The 21,946-nt window shown below is 44.2% G+C and overlaps 1 protein-coding gene and 1 pseudogene across 2 annotated transcripts in view; one reads left to right on the forward strand and one right to left on the reverse strand.

Moving 5' to 3' along the window:
• The window catches only part of FRMPD4 (FERM and PDZ domain containing 4), a 722,630-nt gene that overhangs the window by 482,945 nt on the left and 217,739 nt on the right, over positions 1-21,946 (forward strand). The window lies entirely within an intron of this gene.
• Positions 7,553-7,672, reverse strand: LOC135051382 (5S ribosomal RNA; annotated as a pseudogene).

A 21,946-nucleotide genomic window follows, 5' to 3' on the forward strand; every position in this document is an offset into this window, starting at 1 on the left:
TAAGGTAGGGATGAGCACCAGAGACAGAGCTTTACTTATTTGTGAGGGTAAAGGATCAAGAGGAGAGGTAGTAGAGAAGCAGGATGAGAAGAGTGATGATACTTCATCTTCATTTGTGGGATCAAATGAAGAAAGAGTGCCAGAGGGTTCAGGTAAAGAACGGAGCAGGTAACTGGCTGCTGAAGAGCATACCATTTCATATCAGATCTTATCAATCTTCTCCTTGAAGTAGGAAGAAAGATCCTGTGCCTTGATAGTGGTGGGTGGGGTAGGTGCGGGAGGATTCAGAAGTGATTTAAATGTATTAAAGAGTCGTTTGGGGTTAGAGGCTTGAGCAGAGATAAGAGTTTGGAAATATGTGTCAGGTCTCTGGTTTTGTCTGTCCCCGGCGGGGGAGCTAGTGGGTCAGTGTTGGTGCGATGTACAAAGCGGGGAGGCAGTATAAAGGTCCTGCGCATAAGCGCTGATATTTATTAATGCAAAGCAGATGGTATAATACTGAATACAATGGAAACCGGTAATGTGGAAAACTGTGACAGGTAACTGAATCCAAACAACATAAAAGTCTCTTGCAGCAGAACGTAAAATAACTTGATAATGAATGCAGGTGAAATAACAGAACTCCAGTAGTATTTGGAAATACACAGTCTCTGAATAACACAGGGTAAACTGATAATGGTTAGGAAAGCAGAACTCCGGAATATATGAGTAACTCACAGTCTCTGTAAAGCACAAGTCCATATAGCCACACTTAGGCTAAAGCAGGAGACAGTCTCTAAGCCAGTAGATGTTATACGGCTGAGTTGCACAGATGGTATGCTGACAATTAGTGCACATGTAAGTAATGAGAAAGAACATCTGAGGAGAGTCTCTTACTGCTGATGGGGTTGAAGCTGGATGTAGCTGAAGTCCGGAGTAACAGAAGAGCTGTAGAAATGGAAGCTGGAACAAATGAAGTATCCACAGGGGAACGCTGGAAACAGGAACGCAGGAACTGGGAGAACTAGACACAGGGTATGTGACTCGTTGTCCGAGGCGATGAGAGTAAGCCCCGGACAGGAACTTATACCCCTTGCTCTGCAGTGATTGGTCGCAGTGTTCTGGCTGGAAACACAGGGCTGGATTAGATGCCGGAATTAGCTGAGTGCAGGAGTCATAGCACCATCCACACGGACCGGATGCCTGCACACAGCGGAACACAAACGCAGGACCAGACTCAGGGGTACTCAGCGACACGGGAAATGACGCTCGCGGTCAGCGCATCCATACAGCCGCGATTGGGGCCATGACCTCCGGAGGCCAGCACACCAGCGCGCTGGTAGGTGAGACGCAGCTGACCGCCGATTCCTGACAATATGTTTGTTTTGCAGTGTCCAGGGCATTTTTATAAGAATGGTAGACAGTCTTATATGTGAAGAAGTCACTTGAAATATGAGATTTACGCCACTAACGTTCAAGTTTTCGTGTGAGTTTTTGTAGTTGTCTTGTTAATTTGGAGTGCCATGGTTGACATCTAGGCCTACGTGGAGTGTGATGGGTAGCTGGAGCCACTTCATCAAGGGCTAGTTCTAGAGTCTCATTAAGGTGTGATACAGCCATCTCAGGAGAAGTGAATGCAGAAATAGGTGAAAGCACTTGTTGGAGTGAAGTGGAAAGTTCTTGAAGATTAATTGTGTTAATTTTTCTGCGGGTTTGAGGAAGATTGGAGGACTTCAGCAACACAGGGTTTGAATTAACAGAGGAGAGCATGCAGGTGATAAGGTTGTGATCTGAGAGGGGGAAAGGAGTGTTAGTGAGTTCAGAGATGGAGCATAGTCTGGTGAATACTAGATTAAGGCAGTGGCCCGCCTGATGAGTAGAGGAGTCAGTCCATTGGGAGAGGCCAAGAGAGGAGGTTAGAGAGAGACATCTTCAATTTGACTATCAGGAATTGGACTGTGGGTGCTCCTTCCAGCACTTGCAGGGGGCGTGCAAATGGTGGAAGGCGCCACCTCTTCCCGTCCAGTGTTGGGATGGTCAGGCATCGCAACCGACACAATTGGACTCTCCTTGGGGATTTGTGATTTAGAAGAACGCACAGTTCTTTGCTGTGCTTTTGCCATCTTCAGTCTTTTCATTTTTCTAGCGGTAGGATGAGTGCTTCCATCCTCCTGTGAAGCTGAACCACTGGCCATGAACATAGGCCAGGGCCTCAGCTGTTCCTTGCCACTCCGTGTCGTAAATGGCATATTGGCAAGTTTACGCTTCTCCTCAGACGCTTTTAATTTAGATTTTTGGGTCATTTTACTGAACTTTAGTTTTTTGGATTTTACATGCTCTCTACTATGACATTGGGCATCGGCCTTGGCAGACGACGTTGATGGCATTTGATCATCTCGGCCATGACTAGTGGCAGCAGCTTCAGCACGAGGTGGAAGTGGATCTTGATCTCTCCCTATTTTACCCTCCACATTTTTGTTCTCCATTTTTTAATGTGTGGAATTATATGCCAGTAATATATCAATAGAAATGGCCTACTGTACTGTACTATATATGTATACTGTTGGTCACCAAAATGCTGCACTGTAATACTATTTATACTGCTCACAAAAATGCAGCACAGATATGGAATGGACACTTGCAGTGACACAGAGCTGCAAGATACAGCAATGGCCTACTGTACACAACTATATACTGTTGGGTCACCAAAATGCTGCACTGTAATACTATATATACTGCTCACAAAAATGCAGCACATATATGGAATGGATACTTGCAGTGACACAGAGCTGCAAGATACAGCAATGGCCTACTGTACACAACTATATACTGTTGGGTCACCAAAATGCTGCACTGTAATACTATATATACTGCTCACAAAAATGCAGCACAGATATGGAATGGATACTTGCAGTGACACAGAGCTGCAAGATACAGCAATGGCCTACTGTACACAACTATATACTGTTGGGTCACCAAAATGCTGCACTGTAATACTATATATACTGCTCACAAAAATGCAGCACAGATATGGAATGGATACTTGCAGTGACACAGAGCTGCAAGATACAGCAATGGCCTACTGTACACAACTATATACTGTTGGGTCACCAAAATGCTGCACTGTAATACTATATATACTGCTCACAAAAATGCAGCACAGATATGGAATGGATACTTGCAGTGACACAGAGCTGCAAGATACAGCAATGGCCTACTGTACACAACAATATACTGTTGGGTCACCAAAATGCTGCACTGTAATACTATATATACTGCTCACAAAAATGCAGCACAGATATGGAATGGATACTTGCAGTGACACAGAGCTGCAAGATACAGCTATGGCCTACTGTACACAACTATATACTGTTGGGTCACCAAAATGCTGCACTGTAATACTATATATACTGCTCACAAAAATGCAGCACAGATATGGAATGGATACTTGCAGTGACACAGAGCTGCAAAATACAGCAATGGCCTACTGTACTGTACTACTATAAGTATAATTATATACTGGTGGTCCCCAGTCCCCACAATAAAGCACACTGAGCACAGATATTTGCAGCACACTGAGCACAGATATGGAGCGTTTTCAGGCAGAGAACGTAGATATTTTCAGCACTCTGAACACAGATATTTGCAGCACACTGAGCACAGATTACGGAGCTTTTCAGGGAGAGAACGCAGCCACATCCTCTCAGTTCAATCTCCAATGCACGAGTGAAAATGGCGGCGACGCGCGGCTCTTTATGTAGAATACGAATTTCGCGAGAATCCGACAGCGGGATGATGACGTCCGGGCGCGTTCGGGTTAACCGGGTTAACCGAGCAAGGCGGGAAGATCCGAGGCGGAACCGTGTAAAATGGGTGAAGTTCGGTGGGGTTCGGATCTCGGAGAACCGAACCCGCTCATCACTAATTTAGAATCTGTGCGGTGTGTGTGCAGTGCACACAGCCACCGGGATCCAAGGGGACCAACATAGCACACCCTGCACCCATTATTTTCAATACTTACCCTCTGGAGTCCCGCAGTGCAGAAATCACTTGGAAACTGGCGCGGTGGCCATTTTTTCAGTGCTTCGTACATGCGCAGCAGGAAAATCACTGGGAAAATGGGCGCTGCACCATTTTCCCCAAGACCTACACATGTGCTCTAGACTCTGGGACAGCGCTAGGGTGCCCCTAATGGCCAAAGCTACAGCGCTGCTGGCTAGAGAGGAGGGGGCACAGATGGAGTCTGCACATGGACCTCCTCCTCTCTACATACGCCCTTGCCTCCATAACCAGAAAACAAAGAAATAGTGACATTCAGTTGTGCAGTCTTTTAACAACTATACAAGAACATCTCCATGGAAATTTAATTTTACAACTATTGTTATAATATACATTCTGAGGGTTACAATATATCTATATGATTGCTTTCATTCTTTGGGGGGAATGGAATAGGGTGTAAGAATCAGAAAGTGAGAAATTTTGTGAGAGTTCTGTTTTTTTAAAGTTGCAATCATTTACATGGCAAAATCAAACTGGTTTTGCAATATAAATGACTGCCACTTTAAAAAACAGGATAACTCATAAAATCTCTCACTTCTGATTCTCACACCCTAGTGCAATCCCCCTCATGTATGTTAGGCTTAGTATTTTAAAAGTTAAGCCTGTGTAGACTTTAGGTTGACACTCGGTACAAATGAGCATTCCTCGGCAGTACTTTTGTTTTTAAAAAAAGGGGTGCAGGCTAGAAAAATCGAAATTAAATATTTAAATAACCCAGCTCGGGATCTAATGTACACATTATTACGAGAGTAGATCTGGTGCCTGATTCCTAATCATGTCTTAAATCAGTGTACTTTGGCCTTTTTTCAAGCTTCGCATGATACGGGCTTTTAAAAATAGACTAAAGTCATGAATGCTAAGTTGTATGTATTATGGCAAAATGTAGATTAATGCATGATAAAGGTAGTGAACAAAATGTGAAAACACTAAAACAAAGTCACTTAATCGGACATTGGACCAACATTTGTGGTCAGTAAAGGCTATATGGACCAATGTCTACAATTGTGCAGGCCGGATACATTCTCACACTAGACAGTAACTGAACTGATGCAGAGTTATACTGGCCATATACTAGGTCGATATTGTGTATGAATACAACATTTCTACAGCTTATATGATGCATCATGTGCATATTGTGCATGTTTTGGGTATGATTACGATGCTTGGTTCTGCGGGTCGAACGTTGCATCCTCAGATCATACGTGCAGCCTACATTAGCCATCGTAATCATATGCACACTGCACCCTGTTTTATCCACATACGATGCATCATGAGATTTTGAGTGGGATTTCCCCGGACTTTTTTGTGTTTTTGTGAGGCACACGATTGGTCATTTAACAATGGCTCGTTAGCATATCGTGTGTCACTCTTGGGGCCGGGACTGCCAGGGAAATGTCGGGGAGGTTGAAGGGAAATCGTTATATGACTTGCATCGGATGTGGATCGTTCTGATGTATGGTGATGGGAAATGCTGTCTTGGGCATCAGAATATTCAATACATGCTTTATTAGGTTCAGAGCTAATGAAGGCCATGAAATATGGATAATATTAGTGTTACACTCATCAAGCCCCCGAGTGACCACATGTGCTCTGTGTATAGGGAAGTAGACATCACGGATGACATCTTTCTTGTCATGAAAGAAATTATGCAACATTGAGTGAAAAATTATAACTTTGAACAATTTAGTAGGGGTTAGTATTGACCTTGGCTTCTAAGAGAATGATTGTACAAAATTATGCTGGGACAATGTGCCCTGTAACATCACAGAGCCACCAGAACCATTCATTGTTGCAAGCAACACTTAGTACTGTAGAGATTTTAGGGTTGTAGTTACATGTTGATTAGGGATGGCACATCTTACCAAATCACCTTCTTGCACTGATCTGTTGCGCGCTTTGCTTCACTGAACTGTAGTTGCATTTCCAGGTGTGATGCACTGCAATTCAATTTTAACATCATTCTCCTGTCAACAATCTGTCTCATTTAAAGTCCTAGAAGTCTCCACTTGTATCCTCTCAGTCACGGCTGTAGTAATTTGTGAATCCCGGCTAGGACTAGTCACTGGGTCTGGTCTTGAGAGTAGCAAACATAATTGGGCATGCTTAATAAATGATCTTCTCACACAGGCGTGGCAGTTGGCTAGAGAGGTAGGTGTGATGGCGTCCATCTATACGGGAACTGGAACACCGGTGGGAGGGGCCACCAGCGCATTAGGTAGCTGGAATGACTGGTAACTGAAAGTCTTCGGGAAGACAAGAGGTAGTAGAGGAAATGATGGAATGCTGGACGGAACCAGCAAGCAGGTATTCAGAATGTTGGTTGGATCCAGCAACGTAGAGTTTCCGGATGCTGGATGGAACCAGCAAGGTGAGTCTTTGAGGTACTGGACGGAACCAGCACAGCAGGGTTTCCGGATGCTGGACGGGACCAGCAAGGCAAGTGTTCAGATTGCTGGACGGAACCAGCAAGGTAAGTGTTCAGAATGCTGGACGTAACCAGCAAGGCAAATGTCCAGGATGCTGGGCGGAACCAGCAAGGCAGGTGTTCAAGATGCTGAATGGGATCAGCACAGCAGGTTTTCCAGGAATGCTGGATAGGACTTAACTAGCAAGGCAGGTTTTCAGGAATGCTGGTTGGGATCAGCACAGCAGATTTTCCAAGAATGCTGGCTAGGACTTAACCAGCAAGGCAGGGTTACAGGAATGCTGGTTGGGCCCAGCATGATACTGATGCCGCAAAATACACAGGGCAGTCCTCGGGAAAACTGGGTTGACACACCAGTGAATCAAGATTTGCTGTGGTGTTACTGCAGTAGTGGCCCTTTAAGATCTTCCAGGGACGTAGACCTTAATAAGGAGACCGCACTGGTTGTAATAAATGGATAGTGAAATAATAAGATGGTTATCTCCCAAGAAAAGCCAACTTATTAATATGCAGGAAAGTCCTGTATTTGAAGTACCCCACACATGTTAGCAAAACAAAGTTGCCTATTTTATGTGCTGTGGGTTTACTGTTGGCGGTGCTCCCCTAGAGCCTGAATATTACACGTTAATATCAAGAAAAGAAACAAATGACTCTGTTTGGGAAGCACTCTTACTTAGGAAGATGAGTATATTGTACCTCAGTACACTGAAAGGATAGGATAAATTAAATTGTATTCCGTACTTTCTAAAGTTAACGGAGTTCCTTCTGAGAACGAATGATTGCAATGCGAATTTGTGTAGAATATCAACTTATCCTATTGTTAAATACTGGATAAATAATAGTAGTGAACTGATGTTTGCTGTATATTAATTATAAACTGAGGAAGAGTCCCCCCCTCAATATTTAATGACTGGGAACACTTTATATATGAACCCTCATTCAGCCTGCATGTATCACATTAGAAAAAGGGGTAGACGCAGGGAATTAAATCATTGGTTCATTCCGATTCCGAAAAGCTTTCCCAATTTTTTGTGGGTAATCACAATTAAGTGCCCTCGAGGATTGATATGTGTCTATATGGACAAAGTTATCTTGCAGCACCAGGATGTTCCCAGGTAGTCTCCTATCCTGGTACTGGTCCGGCCTTCCAATGCTTGGCTTCCAAGTTCGGAAGGATTTGGGCTTATCCAAAGGAGTATGGCCGCAAGATAGTCCTTATGACACCCCTCCGCCTATTGGGCTTATCTTAATAGGATGCTGGTAAGTGGTATTCCTCATATATAGAGGAGGACTCAAAAATTCTGTATTTGGAGCTAGCCCAAAATTGGTGGTACTTTCTGTATGTTTAAGGCAGGTAGTGTTATAACAGATAAGACCAATTTGCAGTCACCGTTTCTCACCTCTGCTTTTAATCCATCATACCATTAGGCATAGGGTGGAGAATGAGAGAGTGAGACACAAGCATAAGGTCTGAAGAAAGAAGATCAGAGCAGTCTGGGTGCTGTGCCTACTTGTAAGACTCTGTTGCAATGCCTTGCAGAGCCTATACTTTGGTAGGTCCACAACAGACGACACGCTCTTTGAAAATGTGCTGAGGATTGACAGTTTTTGTTAAGGCCGTGAGTCTATAGTGTATCCATATTCTATGACACATAACTCTCATTTGACATTTTAAACAGCCAATTTTCTGTCACCAAATGCTGCACAGATTCAAATAACACCTGCATCTATTTCTGATTGTATCACACTGAAAAAACCGCTATTGCAGACAGTGTAGATACCTCCATCAGATAATCTGGTCAAATACCTTGTTACCGACCACGACAATCAAACTGGCCATTCCTGGTCAGATACATCTATTGCAAATCACGGCAATTAGAGTGGCCGTTCTTGGGAGTGGTAACTCACAGGTCCATTCTATTGTTGCCTAATATGATGTTATAGCTACACAAATTAAACGTATCAAACTTATGTCTGTGCACTGATCTCTATTGACACTCAGTAGCTAGACACATCTATGGTCAATTGATCTGTGCACTGATCTCTATTGATACTCAGTAACTAGACATATCTATGGTCAGTTGTATAAGCATACAAAATGGAGACATATGGGTTTATCCCTCCCAGTATGTATGTATGTATATTGAGTATGCTATGAAGTATTTGTGACACCCGTCAGTATATGACCTCCTCCCGATTTCGGGTGGTGTGTGTGACTTAATAGATGTGATGCATGTATAATGCTGGTATGATACCCTTGTCACCTGACTGTCACCATGTATAGGTCTGTCTGGTATAGATCTGGCTGGAGTGATGACTTGTCTGCCTCCGTTCTCGCCGCTCAGCCGAGCGGGTTACAGCAAACAGCCAGTTCACCCGATCACGTGTGCGCACCACGTGATCGGCGCTTCTCCTCTGACGTACGTTTCGCGTAAGCTCAATAGGATAAGTAGATCTTCCAGGGAGTCAGGTAGTGCGGGAGGTGGATACCAGCAGGAGATACAGGAGCTTACACAGGCTTACTAGTGCTGGGATGTGGAACTTATACTCCTTGCAAACTGCTGACTGGACGAGGAATTAACATGATGCGGAAGTAATTCTGGATTGTGGATTGGAAGGTCAGCTGACCAGGAAGTGTCATGGCGCTGTGCATTGGCGATATTGGCAGATCGCTGGCATGGTGTGGCCAAGGAAGTCAGTTATGGCTGCCGGTTCTGTGAGCGCTGACATGGGAACTTTAGTGCAGCGTCTGAGTGCGCAGGGCGCCAGGAGCCAGCGTGGATGATGGGCAGCATCCGGACTTGCGGCGGAGGTAAGACAGAGCGCGGCTAGGAAGTGCTGTAAGCCTCCGTTTTGTGAGACTCTCTAACCATAATTCTAGGAAACAGGGAGGAACAGTATTATTATACATTAGTCTGACTAATTATTACTGTTTTTAGCTTATTTAACATATGAGCCACACATGATTATATGCACTTCATCTTAGTGATGGCTCCAGAGGTGAGGCTGCAGCGCAGTCCAAAACTCAAATAGGGGAACAACACCAACTGCCCATGAGTTCTGGAGATGTTTGGCAGCGTTTGGGGTGGCAGTTGGTGTTGCTCCCCTATTTGGGTTTTGGACTGCGCTGCAGCCGCACATCTGGAGCCACCACTATATCATTATGCTTGGTGTTCCTTTACACAAATGTTTGCATTTGTTTGTCCACGACCTCCATATAGTCTGTGTCGCCTCACAGCTCTCAGCATGCCAGCAGATGGTAAATTCCATTTTTGTTTATTATAACCTACAGTACCACTGTGATTGATGATTAAACCAAAAACAAAAAAAAGCAGTTTTTTTCCCATTGGATTGCTGCCTTAAGGTCTTATAAAAAAATATTGGTTATACAGTATGACAACAGCCATTTATAATACATTTGTTTTTCTTTTCAACTTTTTTTGCAAAAAGTATATTTGCATAGTTTGGTTCCATGTGGCTTACTTTTCATATTAGTCACCTAAAAAATGAATTTAAAAGTAAATTAGTTTACGCTCAGCATGCTCATTAGTAAAATGAAAGCACAGTAAGATATGTTCAATTTTAAAATGCCATTTCAAAATATTGGTTTCTTGTACTAGTCTAAATTACTTCTAAAATACCTGCCTTGATATTACCTTAAATTCTGATATATATTTTTCCAAGCAATCACGTATTTTTTTCTAGCTTATGCTCTTCCAGATGGCTTTAACCAAAATCTCCCAGGGTGCTGCAAAATGACCTTCTATTAAATGTCAAAGTGAATGTAATTGTGTTTCGTATGAAATAACAATACAACACATTAAAACACAATGTATATTCTTGTGTACAGTTGCTTCTGTTGATAATATAGTTTGATAGACTATCACTTTTTATAAATGTATTTATAACATTAATCTTAAACTGTATGTAGATTAAATTAATTTTCAAGATTCTAACAAAAAATACTGCAAGAAAAAAATGTATTTGCCCAATGAAACAATGGCGGGTCATACGAAAGTAGGAGTATGAATCATTAGTTGTGATAGAAAAGCCATGAATGTAAAAAATGCTATTCAATCCACAGAATAAAATGTATTGGAGAAGCATTGTAACCACTATGGCAATAGAAAGTTGCAATTTTAGAGTTTAGATAGATAGATAGATAGATAGATAGATAGATAGATAGATAGATAGATAGATAGATAGATACTCTACAAATACAACATGTTTGGCTTGTCTGTTTGACTAACCCTACTGCCTTATTGGTGCTGCTATAGGCAGGGATTTACAAGCAGGTATTCCCTTGGGAAGTGGCAGGGCACATTTATATAACTGTAATTTGAGAAAGCTAATAAATGTCAGATCAGCCAAACAGGCAAGACCTGTGGCATAAGATACGTTCTATGGGAACTGGCTCACTTTAGTGGGATCATCATTGCGAGAAGTGTCTGAAGTGCTCCATGACAGAGTTGTAGGCCACTAACTCCCTACGTCAACTCACTCAGAAAAGATGTGCACTGGAAATTTTTCGGGTTTTGTGTTTTGGTTTTGGATTCGGTTCCACGGCCGTGTTTTGGATTCGGACGCATTTTGGCAAAACCTCCCTGAAAATTTTTAGTCGGATTAGGGTGTTTTTTTTTTTCAAAAAACCCTCAAAAACAGCTTTAATCATAGAATTTGGGGGTAATTTTGATCCTATAGTATTATTAACCTCAATAACCACAATTTCCACTCATTTCCAGTCCATTCTGAACACCTCACAATACTATTTTTAGTCCTAAAATTTGCACTGAAGTCGCTGGATGACTAAGCTAAGCGACCCAAGAGGGCGGCACAAACACCTGGCCCATCTAGGAGTGGCACTGCAGTGTCAGACAGGATGGCACTTAAAAAAATTGGCCCTAAACAGCACATGATGCAAAGAAAAGAGAAAAAAAGGTGCACTGTGGTCGCTGGACAGCTAAGCTAAGCGACACAAACACCTCAATATCACAGGAATTATTCGTTCTAATCAATGGTATTATTGGTCCAAATCACTGGAAGAAAATGACAAAATCACTGGAATTATTCGTTCTAATCAATGGTATTATTGGTCCAAATCACTGGAAGAAAATGACAAAATCACTGGAATTATTCGCTCTAATCAATGGTATTATTGGTCCAAATCACTGGAAGAAAATGACAAAATCATTGGAATTACTTGGCAAGATCACTGTAATTAGTAATTAATCATTATAAATCACTGATATTAATTGGTAAAATCTCGCTATCGCCTGCCTAGTGAAGTGGAATCTAGATGGAATTTTGTACCGGGGACACAATAACTTCATCAATTGTCTAAATCCCACTGCACTAATGGCGGAAAATGGGCACACATCTAACAGCGCACTGATTATACTGAGAACTGATTATACTGATCAGTATACTTCGGAGAACTGACACTGAGCAGCGAGAACAGCACTGGACTATTGTACTGTAGTATACTGGTCACCACAATGCAGCACTGACACTGAGCACAGATATTAAGCACTGATCAGGATACTAGAAGTGACAGAGAGCTGCAAGATACAGCAAGGGCCTACTGTACTATACTATATGTATACTGCTGGTCACCAAAATGCTGCACTGTCCTACTATATACTGCTCACAATAATGCAGCACAGAGATAGTATACTTGACACAGAGCTGCAAGATACAGCAATGGCCTACTGTACTGTACTATATGTATACTGCTGGTCACCAAAATGCTGCACTGTCCTACTATATACTGCTCACAATAATGCAGCACAGAGATAGTATACTTGACACAGAGCTGCAAGATACAGCAATGGCCTACTGTACTGTACTATATGTATACTGCTGGTCACCAAAATACTGCACTGTCCTACTATATACTGCTCACAATAATGCAGCACAGAGATAGTATACTTGACACAGAGCTGCAAGATACAGCAATGGCCTACTGTACTGTATTATATGTATACTGCTGGTCACCAAAATGCTGCACTGTCCTACTATATACTGCTCACAATAATGCAGCACAGATATGGAATGGATACTTGACACAGAGCTGCAAGATACAGCAATGGCCTACTGTACTGTACTATATGTATACTGCTGGTGACCAAAATGCTGCACTGTCCTACTATATACTGCTCACAATAATGCAGCACAGATATGGATAGTATACTTGACACAGAGCTGCAAGAAACAGCAATGGCCTACTGTACTGTACTACAATAATTATGTACTGGTGGTCCCCAATCCCCACAATGCAGCACACTGAGCACAGATATTTGCAGCACACTGAGCACAGATATGGAGCGTTTTCAGGCAGAGAACGTAGATATTTTCAGCACACTGAGCACAGATATTTGCAGTACACTGAGCACAGATATTTGCAGCACACTGAGCACAGTTTTTCAGGGAGAGAACGCAGCCACGTCCTGTCCGTTCAATCTCCAGTGCACGAGTGAAAATGTCGGCGACGTGCGGCTCTTTATATAGAATATGAATCTCGCGAGAATCCGACAGCGGGATGATGACGTTCGGGCATGTTCGGGTTAACCGAGCAAGGCGGGAAGATCTGAGGCTGCCTCGGACCCGTGTAAAATAGGTGAAGTTCGGGGGGGTTTGGATCTCGGATCTCTACTCAGAATACAGAACCATCAAAATAGTATGCAATGGTATGTGTGAATGCAAACAGTTTAATTGGCTGCCATACAGTTTGTCATCACAGAAACTAAATTGATTATTCTGCATGACATCCTCATTGGCAAAAGCACTATGTCTGAGCTGTGGCTAGTTTAGAGATTTGGTTGACATTATTTAGTTCCTAGGCAGTCCTGTAAGGCAGACTGAGCTAAAACAATGCTGTAAGAAGAGCTTCACAATTTACCAAGCATTACCTGAGCAAACAAGGGTTAAGGATTTGAGTGATCAGCAGAGGTGGAAGTGGGCCGGCATATGATGAAATGCCATACTGCCACTTCTTCTCCTCCTTCAATTGCAGTACTGTAGAGGTGGGGGCAGGGCTTTGTTAGGAGGCAGAGCTAGGCACCGTGTCCTGGCACCAATTAGAAAAAAAATACCAACAGAGGGGCTCTATACCATCAATGGTGGAGAACCATTGGATCTCTGCTATTGTATTTCCATCTTCCATTGGTTGTTACCAGTGGTGGCTCCAGAGGTGGGGCTGCAGCACAGTCCAAAATTCAAATAGAGGACTCACATCAACTGCCAATTCAAACTGACTCTCTGGCAGTTGGTGTGTCTCACCTATTTGAATTTTGGATTGTGCTGCAGCTCCACCTCAGAAGCCGCCACTGTTTGTTATGCATCAGTGGTTTTTAACCATCAATGCTCTATGGCCAATCCTAAAGCTGCGTGCTGGACTGGTTGGATGAGAGTCGCAGTGGGTTCAGTCTGGGTAGGGGTGGGGAGATGCTGGATGTTGCGCTGGTTGATAGAGGATATGATATCTCACGTTGTGTTTTGGCTGGTCTGTCTTTTTCAAGTAAATTAACTGATATCTCCACTATATACTATACTGCCTTTTTCAATCACCCATCCATTATCTCCAAGACACTCACCTGCTGGGCTCACTACACTTATAACCCAGAGAACACTCCTGTCTCTTATTTTAATCATCAATAAAACCCATTCCAATTTATACTGTTACCTTGTTCCCTCTAGAACTAGCTATAATCCACTATATGGGCAGACACCTATACACACCAGGTGCATCACTTTAACAACCATACATCCAAATGGAGACAGGACATCTCCAATTTAAAGCAGCTCCCATCCTCATAGATCTACCCCCAGAGCGCAGGACTACCTTCCTATTTTACCAAAAGTCCATTCCCTATTATGTGCGTTATACCACAAATACCTACTATCAAATAAAAAAGAATGAACTGCGGTATGCTTTCATTTTACTTGTCACAATGATAACCAAGGTCATATCTATTTTCAACTTTGTAGTCGGCTCAAGAACTCAACCAGTGCTCAGGGTACAAAATAAATATATCAAAGTGTTAAGCTGATTTATTTGTCATCTTCAGACAGATAGTAACTTCAGTATTCAACTTAACAAACAAAGATTTCTTAAAATCAAATGAGCTAATTCATCCAGTGATTTATCCTCTCAAGTCAGTCTGTAATAAGATCAGTTTCAGTATTAACATTTTCTTTTAAAAGACTGACAGTATCAAACACTTATCTTAAGTTTGAGGATCAATTACCTTTTTTTCATCTTGGAATGATTCATCAAAGCTGTCTGTGTTATGAAAGTTGTATTCAACCCTTATAAATTAACAGCATGGAGGCTAAATAAAATAAAAACAAATGAAAACACATTTACAAACTGAAAGGCATCTAACTAAAATGTATAAGCTGGCAGGGGGTATGGAAGGGGGCAATCAGTGCATGTAGATAGAGGGGTATGCTGAAGTCAGGGCCGTAACTAGGGTGGTACAAACGGTGCTGGCACACAGCGCATTTGCCTGTGGGCGGAACCAGCCGCATCCACCTGCGACCGGTTTTATTTTTGTGCACTGCCGCCAGCTGCTGTGTACTGTCTGCTGCAATGTATAATAGTAGTGGTGCACCCGGCTCCTTCAATGCTGGGCACCCCGATTCCATTACACATTGCACTGGCCAGCGCTGCAGCTGCCTTCCTCTTTTGGTCCGCCACCTTCGTGTCTCTGCTGCAGGGTCTCATGGGACTAGAGATGAGCGGGTTCGGTTCCTCGGAATCCGAACCCGCCCGAACTTCATTTTTTTTTACACGGGTCCGAGCGACTCGGATCTTCCCGCCTTGCTCGGTTAACCCGAGCGCGCCCGAACGTCATCATCCCGCTGTCGGATTCTCGCGAGGCTCGGATTCTATCGCGAGACTCGGATTCTATATAAGGAGCCGCGCGTCGCCGCCATTTTCACACGTGCATTGAGATTCATAGGGAGAGGACGTGGCTGGCGTCCTCTCCGTTTATAGAGAAGAGAGTGAGACAGTAGAGAGAGACACAGTAGTAATTTTGGGGAGCATTAGGAGGAGTACTAGACTAGTTACTTGCTGAAGTGATAGATAGTGTGACTGTATTATTTGACTTGTGGGGGAGACACTGACAGTGGGGAGCAGTTAGAGTCTGAGAGCAGGACTCAGGAGTACATATAACGTACAGTGCACACTTTTGCTGCCAGAGTGCCACACTGCCATTGTGACCACACTGACCACCAGTATAATATATATTGTGATTGTCTGCTTAGGAGTACTACTTGCAAGTTGCTGATAGTGTGACCAGTGACCTGACCACCAGTTTAATAATCACCACCAGTTTAATATATATATATATATATAATTGTATATAATATATATATATAATATTGTATACCACCTACCCGTGTTTTTTTTTTCTTTCTTTCTTCTTTATACATACTACTATAGTAGCTTACTGTAGCAGTCTGCGGTGCTGCTGAGCTGACAGTGTCCAGCAGGTCCGTCATCAGTCATTACATAATAAATATATCTACCTGTCCGGCTGCAGTACTAGTGTGATATAATATATATTGATTTCATCTCATTATCATCCAGTCTATATTAGCAGCAGACACAGTACGGTAGTCCACGGCTGTAGCTACCTCTGTGTCGGCAGTCGCTCGTCCATCCATAATTGTATACCACCTACCCGTGGTTTTTTTTTTCTTTCTTCTTTATACATACTACTATAGTAGCTTACTGTAGCAGTCTGCGGTGCTGCTGAGCTGACAGTGTCCAGCAGGTCCGTCATCAGTCATTACATAATAAATATATCTACCTGTCCGGCTGCAGTACTAGTGTGATATAATATATATTGATTGCATCTCATTATCATCCAGTCTATATTAGCAGCAGACACAGTACGGTAGTCCACGGCTGTAGCTACCTCTGTGTCGGCAGTCGCTGGTCCATCCATAATTGTATACCACCTACCCGTGGTTTTTTTTTTTCTTTCTTCTTGATACATACTACTATAGTAGCTTACTGTAGCAGTCTGCGGTGCTGCTGAGCTGACAGTGTCCAGCAGGTCCGTCATCAGTCATTACATAATAAATATATCTACCTGTCCGGCTGCAGTACTAGTGTGATATAATATATATTGATTGCATCTCATTATCATCCAGTCTATATTAGCAGCAGACACAGTACGGTAGTCCACGGCTGTAGCTACCTCTGTGTCGGCAGTCGCTGGTCCATCCATAATTGTATACCACCTACCCGTGTTTTTTTTTCTTTCTTTCTTCTTGATACATACTACTATAGTAGCTTACTGTAGCAGTCTGCGGTGCTGCTGAGCTGACAGTGTCCAGCAGGTCCGTCATCAGTCATTACATAAAAAAAATATATATACCTGTCCGGTTGCAGTACTAGTGATATTATATATATATATATATATTAATTTCATCTCATTATCATCCAGTCTATATTAGCAGCAGACACAGTACGGTAGTCCACGGCTGTAGCTACCTCTGTGTCGGCAGTCGCTGGTCCATCCATAATTGTATACCACCTACCCGTGTTTTTTTTTTCTTTCTTCTTGATACATACTACTATAGTAGCTTACTGTAGCAGTCTGCGGTGCTGCTGAGCTGACAGTGTCCAGCAGGTCCGTCATCAGTCATTACATAATAAATATATATACCTGTCCGGCTGCAGTACTAGTGATATTATATATATATATATTAATTTCATCTCATTATATATATATTAATTTCATCTCATTATCATCCAGTCTATATTAGCAGCAGACACAGTACGGTAGTCCACGGCTGTAGCTACCTCTGTGTCGGCAGTCGCTGGTCCATCCATAAGTATACTAGTATCCATCCATCTCCATTGTTTACCTGAGGTGCCTTTTAGTTGTGCCTATTAAAATATGGAGAACAAAAATGTTGAGGTTCCAAAATTAGGGAAAGATCAAGATCCACTTCCACCTCGTGCTGAAGCTGCTGCCACTAGTCATGGCCGAGACGATGAAATGCCAGCAACATCGTCTGCCAAGGCCGATGCCCTATGTCATAGTACAGAGCATGTAAAATCCAAAACACCAAATATCAGTAAAAAAAGGACTCCAAAATCTAAAATAAAATTGTCGGAGGAGAAGCGTAAACTTGCCAATATGCCATTTACCACACGGAGTGGCAAGGAACGGCTGAGGCCCTGGCCTATGTTCATGGCTAGTGGTTCAGCTTCACATGAGGATGGAAGCACTCAGCCTCTTGCTAGAAAAATGAAAAGACTCAAGCTGGCAAAAGCACCGCAAAGAACTGTGCGTTCTTCCAAATCCCAAATCCACAAGGAGAGTCCAATTGTGTCGGTTGCGATGCCTGACCTTCCCAACACTGGACGTGAAGAGCATGCGCCTTCCACCATTTGCACGCCCCCTGCAAGTGCTGGAAGGAGCACCCGCAGTCCAGTTCCTGATAGTCAGATTGAAGATGTCAGTGTTGAAGTACACCAGGATGAGGAGGATATGGGTGTTGCTGGCGCTGGGGAGGAAATTGACAAGGAGGATTCTGATGGTGAGGTGGTTTGTTTAAGTCAGGCACCCGGGGAGACACCTGTTGTCCGTGGGAGGAATAGTGCCGTTGACATGCCTGGTGAAAATACCAAAAAAATCAGCTCTTCGGTGTGGAAGTATTTCACCAGAAATGCGGACAACATTTGTCAAGCCGTGTGTTGCCTTTGTCAAGCTGTAATAAGTAGGGGTAAGGACGTTAACCACCTCGGAACATCCTCCCTTATACGTCACCTGCAGCGCATTCATAATAAGTCAGTGACAAGTTCAAAAACTTTGGGCGACAGCGGAAGCAGTCCACTGACCAGTAAATCCCTTCCTCTTGTAACCAAGCTCACGCAAACCACCCCACCAACTCCCTCAGTGTCAATTTCCTCCTTCCCCAGGAATGCCAATAGTCCTGCAGGCCATGTCACTGGCAATTCTGACGAGTCCTCTCCTGCCTGGGATTCCTCCGATGCATCCTTGCGTGTAACGCCTACTGCTGCTGGCGCTGCTGTTGTTGCTGCTGGGAGTCGATGGTCATCCCAGAGGGGAAGTCGTAAGCCCACTTTTACTACTTCCACCAAGCAATTGACTGTCCAACAGTTCTTTGCGAGGAAGATGAAATATCACAGCAGTCATCCTGTTGCAAAGCGGATAACTGAGGCCTTGACAACTATGTTGGTGTTAGACGTGCGTCCGGTATCCACCGTTAGTTCACAGGGAACTAGACAATATCTTGAGGTAGTGTGCCCCCGTTACCAAATACCATCTAGGTTCCACTTCTCTAGGCAGGCGATACCGAGAATGTACACGGACGTCAGAAAAAGACTCACCAGTGTCCTAAAAAATGCAGTTGTACCCAATGTCCACTTAACCACGGACATGTGGACAAGTGGAGCAGGGCAGGGTCAGGACTATATGACTGTGACAGCCCACTGGGTAGATGTATGGACTCCCGCCGCAAGAACAGCAGCGGCGGCACCAGTAGCAGCATCTCGCAAACGCCAACTCTTTCCTAGGCAGGCTACGCTTTGTATCACCGGTTTCCAGAATACGCACACAGCTGAAAACCTCTTACGGCAACTGAGGAAGATCATCGCGGAATGGCTTACCCCAATTGGACTCTCCTGTGGATTTGTGGCATCGGACAACGCCAGCAATATTGTGTGTGCATTAAATATGGGCAAATTCCAGCACGTTCCATGTTTTGCACATACCTTGAATTTGGTGGTGCAGAATTTTTTAAAAAACGACAGGGGCGTGCAAGAGATGCTGTCGGTGGCCAGAAGAATTGCGGGACACTTTCGGCGTACAGGCACCACGTACAGAAGACTGGAGCACCACCAAAAACGCCTGAACCTGCCCTGCCATCATCTGAAGCAAGAAGTGGTAACGAGGTGGAATTCAACCCTATATATGCTTCAGAGGTTGGAGGAGCAGCAAAAGGCCATTCAAGCCTATACAATTGAGCACGATATAGGAGGTGGAATGTACCTGTCTCAAGCGCAGTGGAGAATGATTTCAACGTTGTGCAAGGTTCTGCAACCTTTTGAACTTGCCACACGTGAAGTCAGTTCAGACACTGCCAGCCTGAGTCAGGTCATTCCCCTCATCAGGCTTTTGCAGAAGAAGCTGGAGGCATTGAAGGAGGAGCTAAAAGGGAGCGATTCCGCTAGGCATGTGTGACTTGTGGATGGAGCCCTTAATTTGCTTAACAAGGATTCACGGGTGGTCAATCTGTTGAAATCAGAGCACTACATTTTGGCCACCGTGCTCGATCCTAGATTTAAAACCTACCTTGGATCTCTCTTTCCGGCAGACACAAGTCTGCTGGGGTTCAAAGACCTGCTGGTGACAAAATTGTCAAGTCAAGCGGAACGCGACCTGTCAACATCTCCTCCTTCACATTCTCCCACAACTGGGGGTGCGAGGAAAAGGCTCAGAATTCCGAGCCCACCCGCTGGCGGTGATGCAGGGCAGTCTGGAGCGACTGCTGATGCTGACATCTGGTCCGGACTGAAGGACCTGACAACGATTACGGACATGTCGTCTACTGTCACTGCATATGATTCTCTCCCCATTGAAAGAATGGTGGAGGATTATATGAGTGACCGCATCCAAGTAGGCACGTCAGACAGTCCGTACTTATACTGGCAGGAAAAAGAGGCAATTTGGAGGCCCTTGCACAAACTGGCTTTATTCTACCTAAGTTGCCCTCCCACAAGTGTGTACTCCGAAAGAGTGTTTAGTGCCGCCGCTCACCTTGTCAGCAATCGGCGTACGAGGTTACTTCCAGAAAATGTGGAGAAGATGATGTTCATTAAAATGAATTATAATCAATTCCTCCGTGGAGACATTGACCAGCAGCAATTGCCTCCACAAAGTACACAGAGAGCTGAGATGGTGGATTCCAGTGGGGACGAATTGATAATCTGTGAGGAGCGGGATGTACACGGTGATATATCGGAGGATGATGATGAGGTGGACATCTTGCCTCTGTAGAGCCAGTTTGTGCAAGGAGAGATTAATTGCTTCTTTTTCGGTGGGGGTCCAAACCAACCCGTCATTTCAGTCACAGTCGTGTGGCAGACCCTGTCACTGAAATGATGGGTTGGTTAAAGTGTGCATGTCCTGTTTATACAACATAAGGGTGGGTGGGAGGGCCCAAGGACAATTCCATCTTGCACCTCTTTTTTCTTTCATTTTTCTTTGCGTCATGTGCTGTTTGGGGAGTGTTTTTTGGAAGGGCCATCCTGCGTGACACTGCAGTGACACTCCTAGATGGGCCAGGTGTTTGTGTCGGCCACTAGGGTCGCTTATCTTACTCACACAGCTACCTCATTGCGCCTCTTTTTTTCTTTGCGTCATGTGCTGTTTGGGGAGTGTTTTTTGGAAGGGCCATCCTGCGTGACACTGCAGTGACACTCCTAGATGGGCCAGGTGTTTGTGTCGGCCACTAGGGTCGCTTATCTTACTCACACAGCTACCTCATTGCGCCTCTTTTTTTCTTTGCGTCATGTGCTGTTTGGGGAGTGTTTTTTGGAAGGGCCATCCTGCGTGACACTGCAGTGCCACTCCTAGATGGGCCAGGTGTTTGTGTCGGCCACTAGGGTTGCTTATCTTACTCACACAGCTACCTCATTGCGCCTCTTTTTTTCTTTGCCTCATGTGCTGTTTGGGGAGTGTTTTTTGGAAGGGCCATCCTGCGTGACACTGCAGTGCCACTCCTAGATGGGCCAGGTGTTTGTGTCGGCCACTAGGGTCGCTTATCTTACTCACACAGCTACCTCATTGCGCCTCTTTTTTTCTTTGCGTCATGTGCTGTTTGGGGAGTGTTTTTTGGAAGGGCCATCCTGCGTGACACTGCAGTGCCACTCCTAGATGGGCCAGGTGTTTGTGTCGGCCACTAGGGTCGCTTATCTTACTCACACAGCTACCTCATTGCGCCTCTTTTTTTCTTTGCGTCATGTGCTGTTTGGGGAGTGTTTTTTGGAAGGGCCATCCTGCGTGACACTGCAGTGCCACTCCTAGATGGGCCAGGTGTTTGTGTCGGCCACTAGGGTCGCTTATCTTACTCACACAGCTACCTCATTGCGCCTCTTTTTTTCTTTGCGTCATGTGCTGTTTGGGGAGTGTTTTTTGGAAGGGCCATCCTGCGTGACACTGCAGTGCCACTCCTAGATGGGCCAGGTGTTTGTGTCGGCCACTAGGGTCGCTTATCTTACTCACACAGCTACCTCATTGCGCCTCTTTTTTTCTTTGCGTCATGTGCTGTTTGGGGAGTGTTTTTTGGAAGGGCCATCCTGCGTGACACTGCAGTGCCACTCCTAGATGGGCCAGGTGTTTGTGTCGGCCACTAGGGTCGCTTATCTTACTCACACAGCTACCTCATTGCGCCTCTTTTTTTCTTTGCGTCATGTGCTGTTTGGGGAGTGTTTTT

This window comes from Pseudophryne corroboree, chromosome 2, assembly GCF_028390025.1.
Source record: "Pseudophryne corroboree isolate aPseCor3 chromosome 2, aPseCor3.hap2, whole genome shotgun sequence".
NCBI classification, from domain to species: Eukaryota; Metazoa; Chordata; class Amphibia; order Anura; family Myobatrachidae; genus Pseudophryne; species Pseudophryne corroboree.